Here is a 16,492-nt window from a genome sequence, read left to right as displayed (position 1 = left end):
GCACAACCCTTTGTCCCAAATCACAAGAGCCTAGAGTTTGGTGTCCTCGGAACTCAAATCTGAGGCCCAGCACTAAATGTGGTTTTTCTTTCCTTTCTCTTGATCTCTTTTTCAGATACCAGCCAAAAGCCTGTGCATCCTTTCCTCCACACCTGGACTTCTCGGTCCTCTGACCTCTAACTTAAAAGGCAAGACTTTCGTCTCCCTCTTCCCAGCAGCTGCCGGGATTTTCAGCCTGTCTGCCCTGTTATTGTCTTTTTAAACTTTATAAAAGGGTCTTTGAGATTCCTTCTGCATTATTTTTAAATGCTTTTTATTAATGAGGCAAAGAAACTGCAACAAGGATAGGATCGCCAGCCATGTGTATGCGAGGCACACTCTGCTAGTGAGCTGCAACTCTGGCCCAGGATTATTTTATTAAATTCATTTTCAGATTTGCATCATGTGGTGGTTGGTTCTATTTGTCTGCTTTACTCAGCCTAGAATCCCCTGAGAAGAGAGTCTTAGTGGTGTACTGTCTAGATCAGATTGGCCTGTGAGAGCATCTGTGAGCGTCTGTGTGGGATCGGCTGTTGGCAGCACAGTTCCCTGGGTTTGAGTCCTGGACTGTACGATGTTAGCCATAGGTTTTCCTTATGTAGAATGTTCAGGGAGCAAAGTGAGGCAAGATAGAGAGGCAGTGAACTTGGGGACACATGAACAAAGAAGCCCCTCTAGATTCCAGGTAAAGCTTTCGGCAACAGAGAAGCAAGAATTCCAGCGCAGTTACCAATTACTTAAGGCTTTTCTCCCTTCTCAGCCATAACCCAGGAATGTTCTAGTATCTCACCAGAAGCCCCAATGTACCAAACCCCTTGTTCATCCCTAGTGGCTTCTGGTTTTACATTATCAAATTCTCATTCCAGCCAAGGCGTTTCCATAGAAACATAAATCACTTAGCAAATGGGGGGTAGGGAGGGGGTTTCCTTAGCAGCCTTTAGGGCTGCGACTTGAGAGCTATTAAAATGGTGAATCTGACTCACGCTAAGTCAGTGACTGCTTACTCTCCCTTGGGGAGCTTGTACTCACACCTAGGTGCATCCTCCTTTCTTCTGAGAGCCTCATTTGGTCCTCGCACTGAGCCTATATTGAAAGCCTGTATCTTTAATAAAGCCACCAACTCTTCTTCACTGAAACTGGCTAGTCCTGAAGTTCCTTCCGGTGTCAAAGTCACAAACCATGATTTGACTGGAGTCACACAGTCCCGGAAAGTCTAGGAGACCTCCTTGGGGTGGTGAGGGCGGCACTGTGGAGCTGTGTCTCTGTCCTCTTACCATTGACAAGAACTTCTTTTTATTCCCATGTTTCTGTTTCAGAAATGTTATGGCTGGGCTAACATTTATGTTTTTTTATTTGTTTTCTTTTTTCTTTCTCTTCTGTTCCTTTTCCGACCTTCATGGTTTTTATAATCGTATTGACTACTGTGCTGGCTGGTTTTATGTCAACTCGACGCAGGCTACAGTCATTTTGGGAGAGGGAACCTCAACCGAGAAAATGCTCCCACCCGATTGGCCAGTATTTTCTTGATGGATGATTGATGGGGGAGGGCCCAGCTCACTGGGGTGATGGTCCTGGGTGCTTGAAGATGACAGGCTGAGTAAGCCATGAGGACACCAAGTAAGCAGCACTCACCCATGGCCTCTGCATCAGTTTCTCCCTTGATTTCCCCAATGATGGACTAGAAGCTGTAGATGGGAATTAACTCTTTCCTCTCCATGTTGCTTTGGTCAGGCTGTTTCCTCACAGCCACAGACACCCTCACGAAGACAACGACTGTTTTCATTGCTGTGACCAAATACTTGACAGGAAGTAACTTGGAGGAGGAAGTGCTAGTTTGGCCTAGTAGCACTGCAGAGCAACTGACTCAGGACAATGGGGCTTTTTGCATAACCAGGTGCAGTAAAGACTGGAGCAGAACTCCTGGTCAGAGCAGAGTTGTGTGGCTGGAGGAGAGGGGAGAAGGCAGAGTTTTTGGAGAGTGTGGCTCAGGCTGAGGAGTAAGGAAAAGTTTCTGCAGACTGTAGGTGAATTTGAATCAGGTCAGGAGAGGAGAAGAGGGAGGAAAGATGGAGAATGAAGGAACAGGGGATGAAGATAAGATCAAAAGCATAAGGGCTTAGTTATTACTAGGGCTATGAGGGGACAGGAAAAGTAGGTACAGAGAGGAGCTGAATGTGAGGATGGAGCTGAAGCTGTATAGACAGAATTTTGTCTTAGAGAAATAATGTAAACGAACAAAAGATCATGGTGTACATAGATTCTTTTCCTTCAGATAACCCACCGCCAGACATAGCATCTTCCCCAGGACCCTGGGAGGGATTTTCTCAGGGCAGGCCTCTGGGAAGATTCTGATACTTCTCAGTTCACTCCCTAGAAGTACCCTCAAGACATGTCCAGAGGCGTGCCTCCTGGAGATTCCAAATTCAGTCAACAATAAAGATTAGCATCATAGTGACCATCTTATGATTCTATTTGACCACAAGTCTCAATTAGATTTTAATGTTTTTAGTGGTTTGATATATGCATATACAGCTTACATCATTCCTCTTCTGAACAACACCATCCTGCTCCAGGGGTACTACTGTAACTGAGAGATTATTCCCAGTCCCTCTCCCCTTCAGACATAAGCTTTGCTAATCAAATACTGTTGTTGCTAATTCAACAAATACTGTCAGAACAGTGAAGAATAAGAACGGTAACTCTGTTTCACTTTCATCTACGCCTCTAACGCTCTCGCTGACCAAGGCGAAGCCAAAGTCCACGCAGCAGTGGGTAGCCTGAGGAGATCCCTCCATCCTCGGACTTCTGACTCAGGTCAAGCCGGGATCTTTACTTCCCCATAGAAAAACCTTTCAGGACTAGCCAGTGTGAGCTGAGTTGGATTTTATTAAGAGACATTGTTAATATAGACTTTAAATATGGGGATTAAATGAGGTGCTCGGCAAGAAAACAAGATACACGTGAAAGCATGGACGCGGGCTCATTAAAAAAAAGAGTTGCACCGGGTGGTGGTGGCGCACGCCTTTAATCCCAGCAGTTGGGAGGCAGAGTCAGACGGATCTCTGTGAGTTCGAGGCCAGCCTGGTCTACAGAGCGAGATCCAGGAAAGGCGCAAAGCTACACAGAGAAACCCTGTCTCGGAAAAGAGAGTTGCAATCATCTTAGTTTTTAGATATTCACCCAGGGTGTGTGTGTGTGTGTGTGTGTGTGTGTGTGTGTGTGTGTGTGTGTGTGTGTGTGTAGCTCAGAGGTCAGCTTACAGGAAGCAGTTCTCTCCTTCTACCATGTGGGTTCCAGGGATTGAATTCAGGTTAGTCTGAAATTGTCTTCACAGCTGCAGTATTGTACTGTTTTTGACAGTTTCTGGTGTTGCTTCTCAATGGGTTGCTAAGGAACCTTTTCTTTTTGGTAAATGATATTATGGGGTGGTTCCTGATGGATCCCAGGATTATAGTTGATAAGGTAAATCCTGAGGTCTCAAAGACTGCACAGCAAGGTAATTTTTTTTTTTTTAGAAGGGGCTTCTCTGTGTAGCTTTGGAGCCTTTCTTGGAACTCACTCTGTAGCCCAGGCTGAGCCTCGAACTCAGAGATCTGCCTGCCTCTGCCTCCTGAGTGCTGGGATTTTTAAAAAAAAATCTTTTTACTGTAAACAAAGGTTTAGTCTTGTTTGTGAGGTTTCCAGAAAATATCTGGGCAAGGAACAAAGTCGTACTGAAAGGCTATGCAGGTTTAGGCCTTAGCTGATGGATCCCTTGCTATGGCAACATTCTTCCTTCTGTACAAGGAATATCACTCTATGGTGGCAACCATCCCAGAACATGTTTGGAAACCCTTGACTCTCAGGTGGAGAGAGGCTACGCCCAGATTCCTTCCTCTTCCCACAGGAAGGGAACAGGAATCCATACAGGCAGTTTATGTTTGGACATCAGGACACTGACAGATATCCAGTATGAGTCAGCTAGAGATGGCCAGCGTCAGGTGTCCAGAGAATTCAGAAGTAAGCAATGATGTCATCTGTTATATAGCCGGCAGAATGCTCCTGTTGTGTGATTTATATAAACAGGACAAAGAGGTCAAGGTCTTCATCTTTGCCTTTTCTTTGTCAGCTGGCCTGTGAAGGCCTGTGTGTGCCGAACTTTAGCCCGGGTGTAGGTGGGCACCTGTGTCTTTGCGTGCCAGTGCATGTCAGTATGCGCTGAAGGCACATACCTGGATGCCTGGCAGCCTGTGTGCCAGAGTAAAGTGTGTCTTATCTGCCTCCAACTCCTTGTATTCTCTTCAAGCTCCCAGCCTCTTGTGACCTCTCTCTGTTCTTGGCATTAGAGCTGGAACCTCACACCAAGCTTTACTCTTCCCTGTCTTTCTATCATGTTCTACCATCTTTATGTATCTACATTTCCAATGCATACCATTTTCTTCTCTGTAAGGAGCTTCTAATCTTTCTCGAAAGGCAGACCTACTAACAGATACTTCTTTTTTTTCTTACATGATTTACTAGCAAATGTCTACAGCTTGAATAGAGGGTTGGGTATAGAATTTTTCTCCTCTGCTTTCGGTGAATGAGAATTCCAGGAAAGAAGCTGTGACTACAAAGGTTGATTGACTGACTAGAACTTCAGTGATATGGAGAGGTTGCAATGTATCCACTCATATTCAGGTCCTAAATAAACTATCTCTCTAATTTCTTTGAAGTGTATCTTAGTTAGGGTTTCTATTGCTGCACTGAGAAACTGTGACCAAAAAACAAGTTGGGGAGGAAAGGGTTTATTTGGCTTACACTTCCACATCATAGTTCATCATCACAGGAAGTCAAGACAGGAACTCAAGCAGGGCAGGGATCCAGAGGCAGGAGCTGATGCAGAGGCCATGGAGGGGTGCTGCTTACTGGCTTGCTCCTCATGGCTTGCTCAGCCTGCTTTCTTATAGAACCCAGGACCACCAGCCCAGGGATAGAACCACCCGTAATGGGCTGGGCTCTTCCCCATCTATCACTAAGAAAATGACCTGCAGGCCTTTGTGCAGCCCAGTCTTCTACAGGCATTTTCCTCTCAGATGACCTTAGCTCGTGCCCAGGTGACATAAAACCAGCCAGGACAAAGAGAGAGCTATTTCTTTCTTCAACACTTCAAATCCATTTTTTTCTTTCTTTCTTTCTTTCAATAACGCAAATGCTTTGCTCCACTTTAGTCTTGCTCTTGTGGTTTCTCTGATGTGAACAGTCTGATGTAACTGGTCTCCATGTTCTTCCATAGCAGAAGCTGTTTTTCTCTGATTTTCATATTTTCTTTGTGTCTTGGGACTTCTGCAGTCTGGACATGTGCTGGCAGAGTTTGAGGTCCCTTCCTTTGTGCCTTCTGAGTTTCCTCCATCTGTTGCTGTATGTCTGTAATTAGTTTGAAAATTCTCACTGGAATTTCAGATACTCCCCAGTCCTCTCTTCTTCAGGTCCTGTCATTGTTTTATAGCTTTCGTAACCGTCTCCCCATTCTTGGACAGTGTCCGATTCTGTTGTTGGTTTTGAGAGTGTCTGTGACAGGCACATGCTGCTGCACCCAGCTCGCTCTGCCCTGCCCCTCCTGATTCTTGTTCTTCTGTTCTTCACTCCTGCTGGGGACTCTGCTACCAATGGAGTCTTAATGTCATTCTCTTCTCCGCTGTGCCCAATCTACTAACGGGACCAATGGCATTTTAAAAGCTTTATTTTTTTCCTGTGTGAGAAAGGGTTTCACGATGTATCCTAGGCTGTCCCCAAACTCACAATGTTTCTGCTTTAGCCTTCCAATTACTGGTACTGGCACACCTGGCTCTTCAGTGTTTCCATCTGGGGTTCCTAGCACCCATGTCCAGAAGCTCACAATCACCTGTAACTCCAGGTCTGAGGGGTCTGACACCCTCTTCTGGACTCTGTGGGTAGAGTGTATTCGCATGCACATTTACACATGCACAAACCCACATGCGGAAACACATAGATACACATAATTAAAAACAAATCTCAAAAGGTTTTCATCTGGATGTTTACTCATATGTAAGATGATGTTTTAATGTTACCCCTTAGCATATTAATCAGTTATGTTTCCAGGCTTTAGTCCCATAGTCCTGGCTGGTGTTTGAATCTGGCTCTGATGTTCACTCTGTTTCTAAACTGTGCTCTTGCCCTATAGCATACCTTAAAACCTGTTTTGTGGAAAGCCAGATATATATGGGTTGGAAGATGAGGTGTAAGGAGCCGCACAAGCTGGCTTTAGTGGGATCTTCTATTTGCTCATCTGTCTAGAGAGAGACTGTTTAAAGGAAAGGGGTGTAAAGGTTAATGGTACCATCATAAAATGAGTAACCTACGGTCAACTTCATCCTCTACAAGATTTAGTCTCTGAACAAATAAAATTGAAGATAAGAAAATAATCTATTTTGATTAGGCAAGCCCAAAGGGTTATGAAACAAAAAAGTGGTCAAAGGTTAGTGAGTAAAAGTTCATACACACAATCTCAAAGTCATGTCACTCTTTTATTTAAAAGAACATTTATTATAAAAGAACTTTATCAAGGTCCCTGTCCTAATTTGGGCATGGTGGCACATGACTTTAATACCAGCACTTGGGAGGCAGAGGCAGATGGATCTCTGTGAGTTCGAGGCCAGCCTGGGCTACAGAGTGAGTTCCAGGACAGGCTCCAAAGCTACACAATGAGGCCCTATCTTGGAAAAAAATAAATAAATAAAAAGATCCCTCTGCTGGCGACCACCCATCCATCTCAACTCTAGCTTGACGGACTAGAGAACTCACAATTCAACACACAGAGGCTCACACAGGCCTGAGTCCTTAGGCTATGTTTATAGTGATTCCGTCTCCAAAGTGCAGATCCTACAGATCGCAGACACAAAACTGCTTTTAGTGATGCAGTGACAAACCGAGGCAGAAAGGGCAGCAAATGGGTCCATAAGTAGTAAACAAATGGGGCCTTTAAACCAAAACAGAAGCACGTTTTTACGTCAGACTGAGGTCCTCACACTCATGCCTACAAATTTAACAAAACTGGAACAATCTCTAGAGTGTAGATGGAGTCACAGCTTATACACTGACTACAACGGACCCTAAAGAAGGCTCAGAAATGTTACTCATTCATAAATACTGGGTGCTCATTACATTAATTTTTCAAAAGAGAAGCGCTTACAAAAATAAAATAAAGTAGAAGTAATTCAATGTCCACTCAAAGGGAAGCAGTAAACAGGTGACACAGAAAATATTAGATATAATTATTACAATTCACATCTTTAACAAATACATGGGAAAATTACAAAAACATTGTGTAGAACCTTACATTTGTGAATAACAGAAGATATGCTGGGATAAAATACACTAAAATGTCATGATTTTACATATGAGAGGAGAAATTTTAATTTTTTTATGTTTTACGTATTTTCTCTAAATTTCTATGTTTACATAGAACTTTTAGTAATTAAAATGTGATTAATGAACCTGAATGTTTGCTATGTACAGCAACAAGAGACTCGTTAGTGGACAAAGAGGGAACTCTATCATGATACTTATTCTAAAGGAGATTGGAGTCTAAGCTTAGGGGGTTTCTTTTAAAAGACAAAATCCCAGCAGCTCATTAACGACTACTGCCTTGGTTGAATGGTGTTTCCCCAGGGTCTAACACACTGTTTGCTGGAGAAAAGCCAGTATGACTAATTAATAGCTGGCAGTTTCATTTCCAAATAGAGAATGCTAAAATTCCAGCTTGATATTAACCAAACACCATGGGACCAGCCTGTACCCATCACTAAGGAGAGAGAAAGAATGCTATGTGCCTGTCCTCACAACTATTCAGGAGGATCACTTGAGCCCAGGACTTCAAGGCAGGAGGGTGGGGTATGGAGAAGATAGGAAAAAAGGGAGAAGGAGAAAATATTTATTAAAGAAAATTACTTTTTAAGCTACCCAGTGACATTTCCAAGAGGACAAGATAAGAAAATGCACCCCAGGAACCCCATATCTGTGTGAACACAAGAAAACTCTTCTAGCAGTTGCAAGATTAAAATTTCTCAGAAAATGGGAACAGAAAAAAATCTACAATTTAAATTTTTATCACGTTTAAATACATGATAAAAAGAATTCTCTAAATATATGATATAACATACATTTAGTTTTCTGTTTGTTTGTTTTTCGAGACAGGGTTTCTCTGTGTAGATATGGTGCCTGTTCTGGATCTCACTCTGTAGACCAGGCTGGCCTTGAACTCACAGAGATCTGCCTCCTGAGTGCTGGGATTAAAGGCGTGAGCCATTGCCACCCGGCATATTTAGTTTTTTTTACGTGGACTTTTATGAAGTAAACAAAATGTATTGTCACCAAAGTCAACAGAAAGTACAAACATGGATATAAGTATGAAAACAGATACAATAAAGCCACGTGAATTGCTTTGCATAATTCTATACATTTAAAAATCTCAATAAGATGAAGTAATATTTTTTTCTTTTTACAGTGCCAAGGATCAAACCTGAGGCCTCATGCATGCTAGGCATGTGCTCTACCACTAAGTGCATTTCCAGCCCAATCTTTTTTCCTTTTTCCACTCATTTTTGAGAATCTCATACAATATATTTGGGTCATATTCACCACCCGCAGCCGAAAATGATACAATAAGAGACAGAAAGTCTAAGCAGCCCAACTTTCACAGAAGAAACTAAGACAGTGGCTGCAAGATAAGTCGCCAAAAGATGAGGTCATAACAGTTCTCTAGAATATTGCCACGAGAACCTTATAAAACAGGTTATTTCTGTACTATTGATATTTCCTCACAGCATACTGAAAGAACATCAGTTTTTAGTTTTTAACACGTGGAGGTCCAAGGACAGCTTGCTGGCATTGTTTCTTGCCTTCCACCATGTGAGTCTGGGGGATGAAACTCTGGTCATCAGGCTTGGTAGCGAGTGTCTCCTTACCTACCCCCTGAGCCATCTCACCAGCTAGGAAAATATTGTCTTTATGAAGTGAGAATAAGTAACAAAATCTAACAAAGAAACACAACAAATAATTTTACAGATCAATATTGCCAATAAACATCATTGCAAAAATATTAAATATTATGGAAAGGATTCAGCAGTTCCATAAAAGGATATCATAACTGGAATAGTTTAACACAAAACAACAGGGTCAAGAATCACAATAGTTTTAAAGACAGAAGTGATGGAACCATTTCTATGAACACTAAAATGGCATTTGACAGACACTCAACCCTCTTGCTGGAAACAATAACATAAATTCCATAGATATTTTCTGAATACATCACTTAAAAAATTATACAAATACATATTAAGGTGTGTATATGTATGTGCATTATTTCAGCCTCAAATCAGCATGCTACTTAGCAGAAAAAACATTGAAAGTATCATCACTTTTGTTATCACAATTAATTGTCCTATCATTGGCATTAGTCAAAAGAGAAGAGGATGTTGGTGGTGACAATAAAATCTGTAGAGTTAGGGAGATGGTGGGTAAAGGGATTTGCTGCTAGGCCTGACAACCTGAGTTTTATCCCTAGGACCTACATGGTAGGGGGAGAGAACTGACTCCCACAAGTTGTCCTCTGGCCTCTACATATTTGCCATGATGCTTCTGCACACACATGTACATGCATGCATACAAGCAGACAGACACAGTAAGTAAACATAGAAAAAAAGTTAGACTATAAAATAAAGATTATCCTTAGATAATATGACTGTATATCTGAAAAACAATATCAACTAGAAATAACAGATAAGAATTCAGAATTGTAGCAAATGCAAAATTTATATAGAATAATTATGGCCTTTGTGTATATCTCAGTTACTTTTCAATTGCTGTGAAGAGATAACCTGACCAAGACAACTTATAGAGTTTATTGAGGCTTACAGTTTCAGAGGGTTAGTCTATGACCATCATGGTGGGGAGCATGTCAGCAGGCAGGCAGGCATGGCGCTAGAGCAGTAGCTGAGAGCTTACATTGATCTACAAGCAGGAGGGAGACAGAGAATTTATTGGGAATGTCATGGGCCTTTGAAACCTCAAAGCCTACCCCCAATGACAAAAACCACACCTTCCTAATCCTTCCCAAACATTTCCACCAACTGGGGACCAAGCATTCTAAGGGCTGTTCTCATTCAAACCATCACACTGTATATTGTGAAATGAAAGACTTTAGGGGCTGAGGGTAGAGGTCACTGGTAGAGCACTTGCCCAACGTGAGTGCTCCCCTGGGTTCTAATGCCAGCACTGGAGAAAGCACTCACAAAAAGGGCTTCCACAAGCTCCACCCAACAACTCGAGCAGTCAGCTTGCATAGGCAGAACACAGAGCAGTCAAGAAGGCTTTGACTGGCCTCAGCCAAGCTCATCTTATTTGAGCATGATGCTGCACAAGTGTTTATTTGGAAAAGATCCTACAGGAAGCCTATGATTGACTGAAGCTTAGCTGTTTGAGATTGGCCAAATTTTGGCTTGTTGTCACAAAAACATAAATTGTTCCTTCATTAATAGTCTAAGTTTATCTATTTAACATCACAGTTAGCGAAGAACTCAGAGCACAAAGGGTGGGAGTAAATCGTCTCTTGGTGGTTTGGGAATAGGTGACGTATGGAAGGGAGGGTTTCATCGTCACACAGAAGCTTTACAAGGGTAATGACTGAAATACGCCTGTCCCAAAGTTGGCATTTCATCAGCTGTGAGAAAAACATCGAGAAGCACCCATTTCCTAAGAAGCTGGCTTGCTGGGATTGGCCAAGATATTAACAAATGAGTTTACCCACTCCTATTCAATTTCAATGATTTTTATTTATTTTTGCCTTAATTTCTCTTTACTTCTAACTTCAAGTACTATAGTGAATCCAAACTTACCTTGATCCCGGTTTTAAGAAAAATCTATCTTTCACCATTTTTGTGATTTTTTTTAATTGAAAAAAATTAGACTTATTTAATTTTTATGTGTGTGAGTGATTTGCTTGTGTGTGTGTGTGTGTGTGTGTGTGTGTGTGTGTGTGTGTGTGTGCACCATATGTGTGCCTGGTGCCCACAGAAGTCAGAAAAGGGCATTGGATTCCCTGGGCCTGTAGTTACAGGTAGTTGTGAACTATCACGTGGGTTCTGGGAACTGAACCCAGGTCCTCTGGAACCACTGAACCGTCTTTCCAGCCCCAATTTCTCATAAATGACCCTTTACCATATATGTTTTTTTTACCATTTCATTTTTTATTGATAAAGTTCTTGGTTCTGTGTGGCTCTCAGCCTTATAATCTACAACACTCAGATGTAGGGGGGTTGACAGCTCAGGGCCAGCCTGAGCTACATAGCTAAACCCTGTCTCAAAAACCCAAACCCAAACCCAAAGTAAAATAAAACAAATAAACCATAAAATAGACTGTAGTATCCATCGCAAGTGCAAACTTCAGTGGCACTTGGGACATTCCCGACAAGTTGCTACCCGCTCCCACTATCATCTAACGCCTAAGTTTTTCATTACCTAGAGTACAACTCTGAACACATTAAAGACCTCATCCTGCAGGTGTCCCCAGCCGACCACTTCTACCTTCTGTCTCTGTATCATCATATAAGTGGAGAGATGTTGTGGGGATCCCTGAACCTAAGTCCCTGTTCAGGGTACCATGTGTGGGAGGCCAGCTCCCACCTTTTAAAAGAGTTCCTATGAGGAGGAGAGAGGGATAAGAAGCTTTTAGATAGAAAGACAGCGGAGAAGGGACAGACAGAAACACAGGACAGCTTCGGGAGGACCTGGATCAAAATCCACCCACCCCTTCTGGCTCTTCTAAAGGACTTTTTATAACAATGCCAAGGGGCGGGGCAAAAGACTTGCCCCTTGCTTGATCAAAGCACACTTCACATACAAGTGCAGACCTTTCCAAACACCTGGTAACCACACCCGTGATCTAATCATCCCCTTATGCATCCTGCTGGGTAAAGCAAGCTCAGATCTCATTAGGAAACCTCTGTGGTCTCTACATGATATGACACTTACATGGTTTTGGTCTTCAGCTATTTTGTTAAATATGCTCTTTTCTCGCCTCTTGCTTACTTTATCTCCCTGTTTCTCCTCTGACTCTCTCTTAAGCCATTGTTCCCCACTTCTTCCCCTGTTTTTAAGCCTCTGTCCATTCCTTGTTGTCTTATCTATTCTTCAATCTTATCATCTTCCTTTGGGGGTTCCTTGTTTTCAAAAATTATGTTTCACTCTCTAGAGATTGCAAGAATTATGCCATCTGCCCTCTGAATGATTTTTTTTTTTGGTAGAAGGCTTATATCTTTTCTTTCTTTACCCAAGTGTGCTATTTTCTGACTATTATTGGTCTGTGGACACAAAAAGCTATACCAAAGCTAATATTTGCTAAAGAATATGATGAGGTCTAGGAGAGGCATCTAAGGTGTCTAAGACTCCAATTCCAATCTGACATCTTCAACACCACTCATAAAATCCATTGGTTTTTTTTGTTTGTTTGTATGTTTTTTTTGTTTTTGTTTTTTTTTGTTTTTTGTTTTTTTGAGACAGGGTTTCTCTGTGTAGCCTGGATGTCCTGGAACTTTCTTTGTAGTCTAGGCAAACTCACAGATCTGTCTGCCTCTGCCACACAGCTATAAAATTTGTTCTTAACAGCCACAGAAATACCTGCAAATTGAAAAGGCAATCTCTTTATTCCTTAGCGTAGGGCAAGTTGAAAGTCACAATGAGGTATCACTGTCACCAACTGGGATGGTAATTTAAAGACACTGACATGACCGAATGCTGAAGAGGCTGCGGTAAGTGACTGATGGGGACGATAAATTGTATAAACATATTGAAAATTTATTTGGCTACAAAAGTTAAACATGTATTTGTTATCACCTGTGAATTCTGTAGGAACAACTGAGTAGAGGAATAAAGGTAGATATAGCTGTAGTTTAACTTTGTAAAAATTTGTATATATTTAATAACTAATAAAATGCAATCTTTGTTGCAAAAATACTATACTTCCATTTCCTCAGTTTCTGGCACAGAAAAATTTCAAGGGCAGGGAAATAGAGCTTAATTGTCTTAACCTTTGAGGGCTGAGTGTGTGTCTGTGTGCTCAGGGCTGTCTTCCTCCTTTGTGCCTCTGCCTCCATGTCCTAAGAAGTTGGGTGTGATTTGCTCAGAACCCATCTCTCTGTAGGAATACATTTGCTGCTTAGAAACTGTCAGCAAATTTCAATTGTTAAACTGTCTAATTTCTATCACATAGGGAAAGAATATCACATCAACTTTTACGATGTTTGAATTCTTTCTACCCTATGGTGGTGTTAATCCGAGGATCTGAAATTTGGGGTTCTCCCTATAACATTGAGCTTATTTTTGTAACAAGTGACAATTTAAACTTTGGGTCCCTATGATTTGGAAATTTATCAGCCCATGAAACTATGAGAGCAGAAAAATGTACTTTAATCTTCAAGCTTGTTGTTCAGAACATCTTAAGACACTGTCTCCGAGCTCTGCTTTCTTGGGTACCAACTTTATTCTCAGGGACTCACTCCTTTGGTTGCCAAGAAACTGGCCAAAGTGTGCTCTAGGATCCAATGAGCTGCACTTCATGCCTCGTTCATGAGAATCCTAACAAAAGTTCAAGGGAGAGCTTCTGGGTCAGGTTTGGGCCACCAGCACATGGCTGACATAATCTATGTGCTAAGGATGGATTTCTGTCCTGAAGAGGCTCTGAGGTGATGGTGGTAGCGGGGAGGTCAGGGAATGGATCACCCTCAAGAAAGAAAGTATGTTTTAGTAGAAAAAGGAGGACTTTCTTAAATTACCAGTTTGCTGTCTTTGCTGAAAGGAGTTTGTGGGGAGCTACTCCATACCCCTAATCCTGAAGTAAGAATTTTATTGGTCCTTAGTCACTTAAGTCAATGAATATTACATATTGAAGAAGGGAGAATATTTCAGTTGGGAATACATATAATTGTAGTTCTTTATTTGGTTCCATAACAATATCGTTTTGTTGGAGCATTTGGATGTGTTTTTTTTAAATCTACTCAACAAAATGCTCTCAATTGCTGCGCTGGCTATCTTACGTCAACTTGACACCAATCAGAGTCATTTGGGAAGAATGAACTTCAATTGAGAAAATGTCTCCACCAGGTTAGCCTGTGGGCAAGCCTATGGTTCATTTTCTTGACTAATGATTGATGTTGGGGACCCAGCTAGCTGTGGGAGGTGCCACCCCTCCTGGGAGCTATAAAAGGTAGGCTGTGCAAGCCTTGAGGAACGAGCCAGTAAGCAGCACTCCTCCATGGCCTCTGCCACCAGTTTCTGCCTTCAGGTTCCCGCCTTGTTTTTTGTTCCTGCCCTGACTTCCCTCAGTGATGACCTGTGATGTGGGACTGTAAGCGGAAATAAACCCTTTCCTCCCCAAGTTGCTTTTGGTCATGGTGTTTTATCACAGCAATAGAAACCCTGAGATAATTGGTTTCTCCAATATAAAAAAAATTTAAAAAGACCACGAAGAGTCAGACTTTCAGTGATTGTGCACAACAGAATCATGAAATATTCTGTTTTCTGAGACAAGGTCTAACTACATAACCTTAGGCTGCCATGGAACGCTCTATGTAGACCCAGGCTGGCCTTGAACTTGTAGAGACCTACCTGCCTCCCGTATGCTGGGATTAAAGGCGTGTGTAAATACACCAGTATATTCCTAAGAAACCCTCACATCTCATTCTCAGAACAAAAAGCAGCTTGTTGCCACTCTGGTCAACTTGCTTTATATGACATGGATTCCTGTCCTAGTTTACACTAAGTAGAATTCTATCACATACTTCTTAGCTCACCGCACAATCTGTAACTCAATTTATCTTATATAATTCATGCTCACATAATGCTTATTAACTCAAGAGTTTAAAATTGGTCACTCTCTGATCAGATAAAAAAAAAGATAGCTAAGCATCCTCCTGTGGTGAACTTCGAGCTAATTTCAACATTGCAACACAGTGCTAGATACTGACCTTTGGCCGATGGCTTGCTATGCACAGGTGATTCTGGGCTGTGTGTGGGGAAGCTACTGATTCGTTTTGTAACATTCGAAGCCTGCTCCTCTTGCTCTTTCTCAGCTGCAGTCCACCAGTTCCAACCATGGAACCTCCCAACAGAATGTGTTGCTGTTTGTTTTGACTTGCTTTAGCAGGTGAGGGCGAAGCAGAGGTTTGAAGAAGGGTGGGGTGGCCTTGTCTTGCTTCACCAAGAAGCGCCTCAGATAAGCAAGCCTCAAGGCACAGGCTATTGGGAAAGCTACAAAATTGAGAAAGTTAGCTGGGCACTCCAGACAAAGGACACAGAGTGCCAAAAAAAAGCTCTGGGATGGGAATGTGCTCAGGTGTTCAGTGAACAGCAAGAAAGCCACTCTGGCTAAAACTCACTAAGTGGGTGAATCCTACAAGCAGAGGCACATCCAGAGGGCAGGACACACAGGGCTTACAGAGGATGGTGTGGGCTTTGAATTTTATTCTCAATGTGACAGGAACCTGCTGAAGAGTTTTGAGCATGGGACTAGTAAAGGCCAGCATACGTTCTGAAAAAAAAAAAATCAGTGACAGTTAGGTGAAGAACAGGAAATAGCAGAACTTTGCAGTCAGGAGAGAGAAACCAACCCAGTTATTTCATGCAGGAGGGGTTTCGGGAGTAAACACCATCAGAAGGAAAAATGGGGTGGTATCAAAGATCAGAAACTGCTCAAAAGGCAGCTCATCACTCGTGCCATTTAGAGATGCTGTGACTGTGGTCCTCGGTCACAGGATCCAGAGGAGCCACCTTGTCCAAGGAATTCCTAGAGGCAGGAATAAACTTATCTCCCCTTCCCCCGTGTGCATATGCCACACTACTGAATACATGGGGAAACAGAAATTTTGATTTTCCTGGTAGTCCTTCCTTTTGGCAGAACTTCCTCAGAGGCCGAGGAGGAAGGAGGACCTCTCATGGCACCCTGAAGTACAGAGTATAAAATGACAAGTGTAGGATTAAGAAGTAATAGATCTATAATCTCCAAGCAATCAAGCAGGGAGCCTATTAGGATGCTATTGCTATATACAGTAGATATATTTTATGGTTCGAACCATTAATTATTGGATTCAACATATATTCTGAAGTTAAGGTCAAAGAGATAGGAAACACTGAAGGAAGTATGTTTGGTGGAGAATAAATCAAAAGTTCTAATGAACTTAACGGTAGGGCGCCCATTATAAGTCTAAATAGAGAACGACATTTAGTCATTCCAGAAGATGGGAAGGACAACCCTGAATGACCACCATTGCTGAGCAGCCCAGGACGGGTCCGGATGCCCACCATGACTAATTAGTCTGGAGAGGAAATCTGGGGAAACCTGGGTGATGCAGGTTCCCTCTCTGAAGCAGTAATGTCAGACAGGGGAACAGAAAAACTGGAGGATTAAACACCAGGATGGGTG

The sequence above is a fragment of the Peromyscus maniculatus genome, chromosome 8 (assembly GCF_049852395.1).
Source record: "Peromyscus maniculatus bairdii isolate BWxNUB_F1_BW_parent chromosome 8, HU_Pman_BW_mat_3.1, whole genome shotgun sequence".
NCBI lineage: Eukaryota > Metazoa > Chordata > Mammalia > Rodentia > Cricetidae > Peromyscus > Peromyscus maniculatus.
Note: the sequence above shows the minus strand (reverse complement) of the source record.